The sequence below is a fragment of the Rousettus aegyptiacus genome, unplaced genomic scaffold (genome assembly GCF_014176215.1).
Source record: "Rousettus aegyptiacus isolate mRouAeg1 unplaced genomic scaffold, mRouAeg1.p scaffold_m13_p_10, whole genome shotgun sequence".
Lineage (NCBI taxonomy): Eukaryota > Metazoa > Chordata > Mammalia > Chiroptera > Pteropodidae > Rousettus > Rousettus aegyptiacus.
Genome location: NW_023416285.1, coordinates 83,225,995 through 83,238,609, shown reverse-complemented (window position 1 = coordinate 83,238,609; position 12,615 = coordinate 83,225,995). Strand labels below are relative to the sequence as shown.

General features: G+C 37.8%; 1 protein-coding gene and 1 pseudogene across 4 annotated transcripts in view; both read left to right on the top strand.

Moving 5' to 3' along the window:
- The window catches only part of MYO3A (myosin IIIA), a 186,788-nt gene that overhangs the window by 160,113 nt on the left and 14,060 nt on the right, over window positions 1–12,615 (top strand). The window lies entirely within an intron of this gene.
- LOC118609216 lies at window positions 5,764–5,882 on the top strand (annotated as a pseudogene).

Sequence of the window (12,615 nt, the reverse complement as noted above, 5' to 3'; positions counted from 1 at the left end):
GAGAGCCTTTGTTTCATTCCATTTCTTATAAGCAGATACACGTTTTTCTAGAATGTTCCACATACCTCCTACCTTCTCTGACTTCTCCATTTTTCCTTTTTTTTCCTTTGTTTCCCTTATATACCCTTTAACTGGAACTTGGCATATGACACCAGAAGGGAACAGAAAGAGATGGAGTTGGGGGGAGTGGGGCGCGGCTGATAAGAGGGAGCACACAAGTCAAATGTGTTCCTTTCGTCAGTGTCTGCCACTTTCAATAGTACGTGGCAAGTGCCAGTCTTCATCCAGATGTGCAAACCCAGACGCATTATTAAATTTTCTTCTAATCAACCTAAGTCACACTCTGCCCCTATTTCATTAAACTGGTGGGGATTTCGGACTCAGGAACTATCCAACTTCCCCCTCTCCAGAGCTGTGCAAAGGCCCTCAGGCCTTCGACGCCCACCAAAGGGTCATGTAGAGCCCACGGTGACTGGTCGTTTGTCCACACGGTTACTGTTGCGACACCCATCTCTTCACTGGCCTCATAATCCCTTCAAGTTTTCCATAACCCAAAGAGGCACCCAGAAACAGGCAAGCTGGGAGTTTCACCTGGTCCACATGCTCCATCCTGTCTGTAGCCTTATCACCTCCCCCAGGGGCAGCCGCTGACAGCTCTGCTGGCCTCTGTCTGGGAGAATCTGAGTTTATTTTCCTTGGCTCATTCTCTCTCCGTTTCTCAGAGGCCCTTCCGTGCGCGCTCTCTCTCTCTCTCTCTCTCTCTCTCTCTCTCTCTCTCTCTCTCGCGCCCCCCCCCCGTCCCTTCCAGGACACCCAGCACCCCCTCCACAATGAGTCTGCCTCTTACCAAAGACAGGAAGAGCTGCTAACCTCATGCAGCTTCTGCAAAAAAAAAATACCTTAGGCAGGAAAGTAGTAAGATGAGCGCGGCTATTTGCCTGATATGGGAGGAAGGAGAAATACCTAATGTTTTAATCAATTATCCTGCTGTACTGTTTTCAAGTGGAAAATTGTAACGAAGCTTTTAAAAGGAAAATTTTTTAAAAGGCTGCCCTCAGAGAGGCTCTTTGGCCCTTTCCGCCCCTGCTGCTTTCAGGTCCTGGTGCATAGCTCCTTCCTATGAAGAAGCGACTTAACAAGTCAGAGCGCAGGGGCCCATTAGTTCAGCGGCCACCGTTGACCCATGCCCCAGACAACAGGGGCCTCAGCCTCCCTCTGGGTCATGCGTGTGGCAGCTGTGGTGAATGTGGGCAGTGAGGTGCTAGTCACATAGGGCAAACAAGGGCAGCCAGGCAGTGCCCCCAGCGTGGGCAGCTCAGCCCTCTCCTCATGGGAAAGGGGAGTGTGGGAGACAGCGGCGTCCCAGGGAGCAAGTGGGGGCTGCCAAGGTTTTGCTCTGACTTGTGCCTTTGAACATCTCAGGGACTTGTGTGTGTGTTTAATGAAAATGAATATATATTTAAGGTGTAAAACACGATGATCTGATTTAAACGCACACACTGTGTTTAACACACACACCACAGTCAAGTTGATTAAGATATCCTCTCACGTAGTTACCCTTTTGTGCATCTGTGATGAGAGCACCTGTATCTACTCAGTCAGCAAATTTCCAGTATCCGGTATAGGATTATTAAGTAGCGTCATGATGCTGTATAGATCTCTAGACTTATCCATCCTCTCTAACTGCAGCTTTTTACCTTGTGACCAACATCTCATTTCCACCCCACCCGGCCCCCAGTAACCACTGTCCTACTCTCTGCTTCTATGTATTTGATTTTTTAGGTTCCACATATAGAGACCATGCAGTTTTTTCTTTCTGCGTCTGGCTTATCTCACTCAGTATAATGTCTTCCAGGTTCATCCCTGTTGTCATAAGTGATAGTACTTCCTTCTTTCTCATGGTTGAATAATATATTTTATGAATATATTATATCACATATATATCTAATTAGCTTTAATCCTGCAACACAAACAAAAGCCATTGTCTATAATATATGCAAATCTGTGTTTTTAAACTGTGCTAATTTCATCACTTATTTTAAACATTTATTCAGTTACATTATAAAAAATTAAAATAGTGAATAATAGGGACTTTCAATAGTCCTAAAAACAGCAGACTCTTACTTGAAAATCAAATCAGTTTATTTTATTTTTCAATCTGCCAATTTTTTAGTGAACTGAAAAGAATATCAGAAACCAATTTTTAGCTTATATGGGAAGGATTGTAATTCAATGACTTTTTTTTAACTCTTCAGGTTTAGAGGGAGAACTTATTGTTCTATGCACGTGTAGGAAGTTTACATATTCTGCTACACTTGCACAAGGCTAAGTTGGCAAACATCTAAATTGTCCCATGTCCCCAAGAATAGCAGAGGAAGCTCCTGAGAGAGAGGGCCTGACGTGGCCTGACGAGACAGAGGGATCTGGATGGACTTGTAGGGATTAAGGGAGGGCGTTGGGAGATGTAGCAGATGCCAGTGACCAAAGACTAGATAATGCATTTACTCTGGGCAAATGCTGACAAAAAGCCAGGAATAGCTACAGGGCAGATGACCTATCTCCATTAACACCTTGAGGCTGCGAAAGCCTCCTACCCCACCCCCAATTTAGATGTAACTGAGCAGAAAGAGAGGAGGGTCAGAAATCTAAAATGATGAAGTTAACTCAGAAGACGAAGGAAATTGAGTTTAACTAGAGCTCATTGAAAACAATGTAACGCTAGAAAATAGGAATGAGCACCAAAGGGTGGGAATTAAGTCTAACTTTAGGAAAATCGACTTATATTTTTGTGCATCTGAATTGTTGTACACTGTGAAAATACAACCCCGCTATAGACAGCTGCATCTTTGAAAGATTATTTCGATTGCATTGTATGAACGGAATTTGATGGCATGAAGGGAAACACAGAAGGCCAGCAAGAGATGGTAGTGGTCTGGATGAAGTAATGGCTGAGAAGGGAAACAGTTTGAATCAACAACAGTTCGTCAGTAGATGACCGGCTGAGTAGGCAGGTGGCCATGTGCATTGGCAACTGAAGCCATGTAGAAGTAGAGATCATTCAGGAAGTCCACCCACGGTGAGAACAGAAGAGAACTTGGAGTTTGGAGATGTACACGTCAGGTAGAAAAGAACCAGCGGAGGGGAACAACCACAGAGTTGGGAAGAACACCAGGAAGTCACAGGAAGAGGGTTTTTAAGATGTACAGAATGACGCTGACAGAGCCAGTAAGAAGAGAACTATAAAATATCCATTCACTTTCCTACACATTAATAATTATTTGCTAAATTCCACAGAGGCTTTTAAATATTAGACTAGATACAAATAATAATTATGCTGTTTTGGGGGAGAATCGGCCCCAATATTTACTAGTCTTTATCATTGGATATAATCTATATTCATATATTTTAATGATCTCTGAAACTGTTTTTTTTTTAATTTCTTGAATAGTTTATAAAAGTTTATGCTAAAATACAGGTCACATAAGTCAAACCAAGCTTGCAAATTGGGCCAGATATTGCTTGGTCAGTATTTAATTTCCACAATGGTTCTGTGTCCATTATCGTATCTTTGGATATGTTTTTTTCATCTCAGAATAGGCAGACTCTATCTTAAATTTTCAGACTCTGGTTTTCTTTATAAAACAGTTTAGGTTTGCCAATCTCTTGACCACATTTAAACTAAGAATTTCCACCACCCATTCCTTATTCCTCTAGTTCTAGCGATTTTCCCCATTATCTTCATACACCTACAGATATTGCAAACGTTGCATAGGTATTCAGATGCACACTTGTTGAAGAGAGTAGATTATCAATACCATAGTCTGCATTTACTTATCCTCAAAGTTACTTCATTAGTTTTGTCTTTCTTAAGTAGATTTTCAACCCTTTGCAAGCAGAACCATGTCATATACTATATATCCATTTTTTTGTTACCCTAACACATTTATTCATCACACAGTAAACATTCAATAGCTGCTTATTAAATGACTAGAAAGCTGCTTAATTTCCTCCAAGACTTATAGTGGAGCAAAGTATAGTGGCCAGTGAAGATTGGAAAGTTTGGTTTTTATTAAAACAAAAAATGCTAACATTACATTTTTTTAAATGTTCTTTTATTTTCATATGTTGTCTGCTTTAAAACTCCCTGTGGTCAGGGAATAAGTTCTTATAATATATGAAAGTCCTGTCTCTTTATGAGGGGCGCCAGAATTGCTAACCACTGAATTTGGAGCCCAGCAGTGCAAATAGCTGCCGTCACCTACAGAAGCAGATATGGGCTAAGAACCCTGCGAAAGCTGTTAGCATGGGTCCAACAGGCCACCCTTTCAGTTCTGTCCTTCATGACATACCCTACTTCTCCATGGAAAATTTCTTTTAAAAAGCCAAAACCAATCTCATTTACAAATAACTCTTTCATTAAAATAAGTCTAAGATTCACTCGAAATTTTAACAAACTCATGCTTCTCAAAAGGCTGTAGTCATCTTCCAATAATTGCTACATCCAACTCTGTTGTAAGAACTCCATAAGCCTTAGCCGGATTATGTAAAGTGGCCTGGAAACGCTTCTTACCTCCTTTGAAGAAAGCCCTAGGAAACATGGATAATAAATGAGGATAATTAAATTTTGCAAATTTTAACGAGCCGTAACCTTATAAGGTTTCTCTTTCTGTGAGACGTGTAAATGTGCAGAAGTACCAAGAGTGAAATAATGTCCAAATGAAAACTGAGGAGCTAATCACGAAATTTTAAAATAAAATAAGTACATGAACAACTTACTGTATATCTTTGTTTTGATATTAATTGTTATGAATTGAAACGGATATAAATTAATTGCACCTCCATTTTCATTGAGAGAAATATAGTCTAGGCTATATGTAACTAGAGCATGGCCATTTGATCATAGATCCTAATCCATGCTGTTATGTTCATAAGTATACAATGACACTGCATTATTTTTTCCCTGAGTGGTTAGCAGAGTGATCCTTTTTGATTTTGTTTTTCTTCTTAATTATGGTACATCTGGCAGTTTGTGCTGACCATTGTAAAGAGAAGAAAGAGATTAATCGTAGGACAAATTAACCCTGGTAACACAAAAGCGTGTTCTCCTCTCTTTTTACAAAGAAGCTGTAACTATCCAACAGGCTGCAATATTTAATAGGTTGTAGGAACAACAAATAAGGACGCTATTATAATTCCCATGCTTCATTGACATAACATCATCAGTAAATTCAACATTAAATCAAAGCAGTCCTTTGCCAGGCACATGTACAGAAGACATAATGAAAATGCTTTTATGTTGCTTTCAGAATAAATGGGAGAAATTAGCAATTTTCTATGTATTTCTAAATATTTATGGCATTTAGATTCATGCAATAACCCTAGTATTTTCAGTAATCGTGGTGCAGATTTGATCTGCTTTATTTTTTGGTATGCCTATCATTTTACCACTCAACACTGGCACCTAAAAATGCATTTTGCAAACTGTCCAAAAAGTTATTTCTACATGTATTGGTAAACATACTTATGATCATATGAAAGCCAGGAAGCTCAAATGATGTTGAGTTATATATTTTATAAGAATATTATTTCATTAAGAGTAGAAAGTAAAAAGAATTCAGAAGTTATATTGCCTCCCACCCAACATACCTCTGATGAACCCTTATCTTTCTAAGTTAATTTGCTATTTTTCTTTCTTCTAAGGAGTAACATTAATTCCTGAAAAGTCTTAAAAATGACAAACTTCAGTATCCAAAAAGAAATGATTTCTACAGCCATGCCACCCTGAACAAGCCCGATCCCATCTGGTCTTGGAAGCTAAGCAGGGTCGGGCCTGGTCAGTACTTAGATGGGAGACCATCTAGGAAGACCAGGTGCTGTAGGCATAAAAAAATAAAAAATAAGAGGGATTGTAAACTGAAAAGGTTCTTGCAATCTGTGAGGTCAACCAAAGGGTGCCTCATTTAAAAGAAAAAAAAGAAAAACAAGAAAAAGAAATGATTTTATTTACAACTTTACAGTTCAGTGAGAATCATTTATTTATTGACTGGCCACACAGCAGGAGGTGAGCAGCCGGAGGCAAAGCTTCAGCGGTATTTGCAGCCACTCCCTAGCACTAGGGTCACCTGCCTCAACTCCACCTCAGATCCTCAGACATTAGATTCTCATAGGAGCACTTGTCCCTGGTGCTAAAAAGGTTGGGGACCACTGCTCTAAGCTACAGAGGACAAGGAGCTAACATGGAAACAGGAGAGTAATGAACAAAATTCTTCTCCTTAACTTTCCATTAATTATTTTTATTAAAATGCACAAAAACCAATAAATATCAGTGGCATGGGAAACTGAGTTTTTTCTTTACAGATTCCTAAAAATCATAACTATCAAAAAAGAGAGTATAGGATTGTAGGAGTATTAGTAAACAACATGAATTTTGACCTTAAAAATGCAAAGACTGAGCCAAAATAATGACTGGTACAAGCAATAGAATTCAGCAAGGATATGTAGGTATATAGATGATCTTTCCTGTAAAAATGTATAATGGAAAAAGAGTTCATTAGAAATAACAGCAAAAAAAAATGTTTTAATACATTGAAATAAAGCTAGCAAGAAAACCATAAAGAGACAAAAAAAAAAAAAAAAAAAAGAGGTGCTTAATGGAATGACACACTGTGTTTCCAAGTTGGAAGATAAGATACTATAAACATGACTATTCTAAAATTAATTTCTGGGTTTAAAAAAATTGCATTCAATCTCCATGAGATTTTCTTTAGAGCTTAAGAAAATGACCCTAAAGATTATTTGTAAATTTCAGGGGGGGGGGAATAATTATAAATGAGAACTTTTCTTATTAGATAATAAAGTAAATAATATAAAGCTATAATAATTAAAACCATATGCCTCTGTTATAAAAATCAACCACAGATTAATGGAACAGAATAGCTAGCCCCAAAATGGACCCAAATATTCCTGAAAACCTGTCACAAAAAGATATACAGCAAAGCAATAAGAAATGAATGGATAATGCTTAAAATTTTTTCTGATTTGGAGAGAAGTCAGGTTGTCCTCCCTTATGTTGAATACCCAAATTTTTCACAGATATATTAATAATTTAAATTTAAAAAAATAAAGAAACCAGATGATACGAACAGCATATTTCACAATCCCTGCTTAGGAAAGGACAATACACAAGAAGTAATTAAAAGCATTACAAAGAAAAATTGCGATGGATTTGGACTGCATAAACATTAAAACTTTCTAGAGATTAGAAAATATCATTAAAAGTTAAAGCGCTAAAGATACACTGGATAAAATATTTGGAACAAATGGAAAAAGGGTTAACATACGTAATGTATGAAGAGTTCTTATCAATTATTAGGAAAAACATTAACGCCCCCAGTGGAAAAATGAGCACAGACAATTTATAGAAGAATAAACACAAATAGCAAAAGAGCACAAATATGATCATCTTAGAAATAAAAAAAAATACAATTAAAACAAGTTACTGTTTTTTACTTATCAAAATGGCAAGGATGAAAAAGTAATAGTGATGAGAATGTGCTAATTATTCTCAAACAGTAATAGTCAGACTGTAAAGAGTCAACATTTGGAAAAGTGACTTGGCAATATGTAAAAATAGCATCGAAATCATTTATATCATTGACGCAGTAAATTCACTTTTGAGAACACAGCCTAAGGAAAACTTCAGAACCAAAAAAGAAAAATTTATATATATGGCAAAAAACAAAATTAGACAATAAGAAAATGATTAATAACTAATGACACATTCATATGTGGAATATTAACAGCCCTTAAAACTCATTTTATAAAGAATAACCTTGGCAAACTGCTAGCTAATCTAACTACAGGATAAAATATAGCAGAATTGGAATTGGAATACTGTGAATAAATCAGCTTAATCTTCCCTCGTGTGAGATGGTTCATTAACAAGAGCAGCTATGTAGAGAGCTCTAGAAAAGACCAGTGGCTCGTTGAACGAGAACGAGGTTCCCAGTCAACAGTAGGGCAGACACTCTCCATCCTTTGCTGACTTGGACCCTCAGAGTCCAGGTCTGTACAAAATCAAGAATCTGAATAATGTTATCACAGCTTGATACACAGCCATGTGTGATGAGACTAGAGCATCATCGCCGAGCATGTCATCTTTACTGCCAGCTGTCTTGACTCCTGAAAGCTTTCTTGGCATCCCCTCTAGCCATGCTTGTGGTCAGACATGCCCTAATATGGAATAATGGCTTTTTAAAATCCTGGAATATTTCACTTCCCTTTCATGGGAATCTCATATCTGTGTGTTATAAAGTATGAGCAGAGGGCAAGAAAAAACTAAATGTTGCTTGTTTAAAACCAAGTAGTGTTCTTCTGTTCTGTGTTTTTAAAAGGCCAATCTGAGAAAATGACTATGAATAGTCAAGAAATAATTTTTTAAAATTAGGCTCTTTGGGGAAAATTAACATAGCTATTCACCTCAAGCTGACTACACAGATATTTTTCAAACAGATTAACATCAATATAATCTTGAAAAATAACCAAGAGGTAATTAGGGGGCCTTAAATGCCACCCTTGGGTTTCCTTATTCTCCAGACAAGTAAGTATATATTTTGGATGTTTGACTCTATCCGTGGTTCCATGGACAGTCATATGCACTTCAGCATCACACCCAACAAAAATGGCACTCTCCAAACACCATCATCGTGCTCTCTCACCTGCCTCAGCTAGGGCGCCCTCCTCTGATGACTGTGCTCATAAATGCAAGATGGCTGGGGGGAAGGGTATAACCTAACGCCAGGGGCTGGAACAAAACTAACTCACCTTTGAGCACCCTAACCTATGACCTCCGCCCAGTGGAGACGAGGGAAAGTGTGTTGTGATCACGTCTGAGAAACAAGTGATAGCCCAGAGGTCATGTCTCTTAGTCACCCCCACAAAAATAGCTGCACAATTGTCCTCTGTTTCTCCTGTGACTGACTAGAAGAGACATGAGAACCAGGCTGGGGAAAGCAGCTCACCTAAATCTAAAAGTGTAATTAAAAAAGTAAATGCTCAAGTTTTTGAGGTTCTGGATATTAGTGTGACATACGCAAATTAGAGGGTGGCAAAAGCTTAAAGCCCATGACCTACAAAGGGTAAGACAGGTGTGTAAATTGGCAGTTGGGCATCAGTGGTCAGTTGGTAGAAAAGAGCCAAAGGAATCGTTTGAGCGTTGCCGAGTAGGGACAGAGCTGGTAAGCTGCCTGTTGAGAAGGTCAGAGGATTCCCTGGAGTCAGACCCACCGAACAGTGAGGCACACCGAAGTGTTAAGGACACTCAGGCCTGGAGAAGCACCTGTCTTACGACTCTTCTCAGGTAGACTCAAAAGAATACAGATAGCCCACAGAGTAAGGAAAAAGCTAGTGGTCAAATCAGGGGCAACCACAAGAAATGAAAATACCTCCAGAAGCCCAGCATGAAGCAGTGCAAGGCAGAGAAGAGCAACGTAAACTGAACAGCCCCCCGCAAGCTCAGAACCTGTATCCAGTTCTCTTCAAGAGTGATGAGCCTGGCTGCAGGGCAGATGAGGTGAAAGGCAGGAGCAGCTTCCAGAAGGCGGGTTGCAACCTTGACTAGGGTGAATTCTGCCTTGGACGTACAGCAATGAATATGCCTCCCTTCTAAGGTTTTCTGTAAGTCACTGTATTGCTTAAAGTTCACAGACCGTCAGGAGTAAATGGAAATTTACAAAAACTAAAAAACTAATTTCGTAAAGAAATTAGAATATCCTAAGTGCATTTCTGGTCTGTTACTATCTGATTTAGACATGCAATACTTATGCAAATTATACTCTGCATATATACTTAAGTAAAATAGCATAATTATCCTTAAAATGAAAATAATACTTAGACTTAATTTTCTAAAGTGAATATTAACGAGTTTTAAATCTGTCTTCTGGATGCAAAATGTTGACATGTTTGTCCATTCCATATTTTTAAAAAATGTTCATCACTGATAAACTAAGACACCTAATGAAATCATTACCAGAACTAGAATATAAACAAATATTTACCTTCTGGCTATTTAATATAACAGTAACCTTTACCAGCTAATATTTATCATGCACATCACACAAAATAGTCACAAACCTAATTTTGCTAGTGCCAACATTGATACGCTGCTGATCATTTATGATTATAAATGTTTATGTCACTTTTGTAATTAAGGAGTTAGACTGATGTTAGCAGACAGTGTTTGTACTCCCCCAAAGGAACAGAAATTTAGAGGGCAAAATAAACTTATGCCTTTCTGAAAATATTTGTATGCAGATAGGCTCACGGAAAGGCTCATTTTTGTTCTTCAAAAATAAAAAATAGTCCCGGGAATTATCTAAGCAATCAGACCCTGTTGAATATATTCATTAATAATTTTCACTTGCTGACTGCCCACTTTGGATGGCAGTATCTTAGGTGAGACACCCTTTTAAAATACTCAACTAAGAATATTCAGCCCTGTGCTTCAGATTGTCCTGGTAAAGGAAAAAAGTCAATGAACTAACACGAAAGCAGATTCTACAAGATATGAGATCTAAACAGAAATTCTGAAAGCTCATTACATTTTGACATTTTTATCTCTATAATATCCACATACCCACATGCATAAACGTGACCATACCATATATTCCAGGATTCTTTTTAATGCAATATTTTTTATTTTCTCTTTTTTCCTGTTTCCTTCCGCCCACTCTCTTATTCTCCCTCCTCAACCCACATTACTCTCCCTTAAGGGAGCCCTTATTATAAAGCATGTATTCTTTAATACTTTTTGCTGATATGCATATATGTACTTATACACACATACAGACATAGAGATTGTTGCCATTCTTTTGTATAAATAAAATCGCAATATAAACACTTACTTTGCTTTTCTCCCTCGGTTCCTTAGTGGGAATCCCTGCACATCAACTGGAGTAGCTATGATTCACTCTTTTTACTGGCTATGTAATATTCTACATTTAGATCACAATAATTTATAAAACCTTTTTCCTATTGTTAGATATTCACTTTTTAAATTTTTCACCACTATAAAAATGTTACACTATACATCTTTGAAAATGTCTTTGTATACTAAGATTTTAATTATATAGACTAAGTCCCCAGGGGTGGAGTTATTGAGTTGAAAGACTTTTTTTGATAGATTGCTTTCCCAAAAGACCCTAACAATTGACATTTCCTTTAACAATTTGTGAGAATACACCTTTTCTGACATCTTGTCCAGAAACGTTAACCTTTTTAATCTTTGCTAATATGTCTAAATCTTTGCTAATATAAATGAAATGATATTTCATTGTTATTTTAATTTATATTTTCTTGTCTGCTAGCAAGCTCAGGTGCCTTCCATTGTTGTTGATTTTTTAGATTTGCTTGTCTTCGATTTCCTGTTTATATCCTTTGCTCATTTTTCTGTTGGTCTTTATTTTTTTAGCCATTTGCTAGCACCTGTATGTCTTAGAAATACCTACTCTTTATTTGTCAACTGTGCTGTAAATGTAGCTTTCCACATCTATCATGTGTCTTTTGATTTTGTTGCCATATTAAAGTTTTTTTCTGTTTTTTAATGGGCAAATATGTCCACTTTTTTTTGTGACTTCTTAGTTTCGGTTAAGATATTTCTACCCTCAGACCGTTCATGAAGTCTTCCGAGTTTTCCTTCAAGAATTTTGCTGGTTCTTTTATTAATGTGTTTCTTTAAAGCATCAGGAATTTATTTATTTTTATATCTATGATCCAGTTAACAAACGTCTATTGAGTATCTACTCTTAGCACTGTGTCTCTAAGCTAAAATGGAATCAATCAAACCTCCTATCTCCAAACACCTACCACATACAGATCACTAGTGACAAGGCAGGAGGGCGTCAAAACCTAAGTCGTGACGCTACTATCCAAAAACATAAGGTCCCATTGTTTAAAAAAACGAATCGCAGGTAAAAATAGTTAAGTTCTATATTATTTTGCTAGGGCTGCTGTAATAAAGTTTCACAGACCTGGTGGCTTAAACAACAGAAATTTGTTTCCTCACAGTTCTGGAGGCTGGATGCTCAAGAACTAGGTGTTGGCAAGGTTGGTTTCTTCTGAGGGCTCTCTTTGGCTTGTAGATGACCATCTTCTCCCCGTGTCTTTACATTATCTTTATCTGCATAAGTCTGTGTCCTAATCTCTCGTAAGGACACCAGTCATATTGGATTAGGACCCACTCTAAAGACCTCCCTTTAAAGACCCTTTCTCCAAATATAGTCATATTCTGAGGTACTGTGGGTTGGGACTTCAACATGTGAGTTTTGAGGAAACATAATTTAGCCTATAACACATGTCAAATGACTTGTACAGGCTATGAGTACTATTGGTGTTCACATGAGAGGGAAATCACTGAGTACTCAGTGAAAAATTTCATGGAAGAGTAGAGAGTGGAGACAGGCATAGAAAGGTGCTTAAGATTTCAGGGAGACTATGACAGGCTTTCTATGAGCTGAGAATGTGCAAAGGTACAGTTATAAACATGGTATGTCGAGTTTCAATGAGGTAACTAGGCTGACCAGAGGAGATGATTAATTTTGGAGCGGAGAATGGAAGATA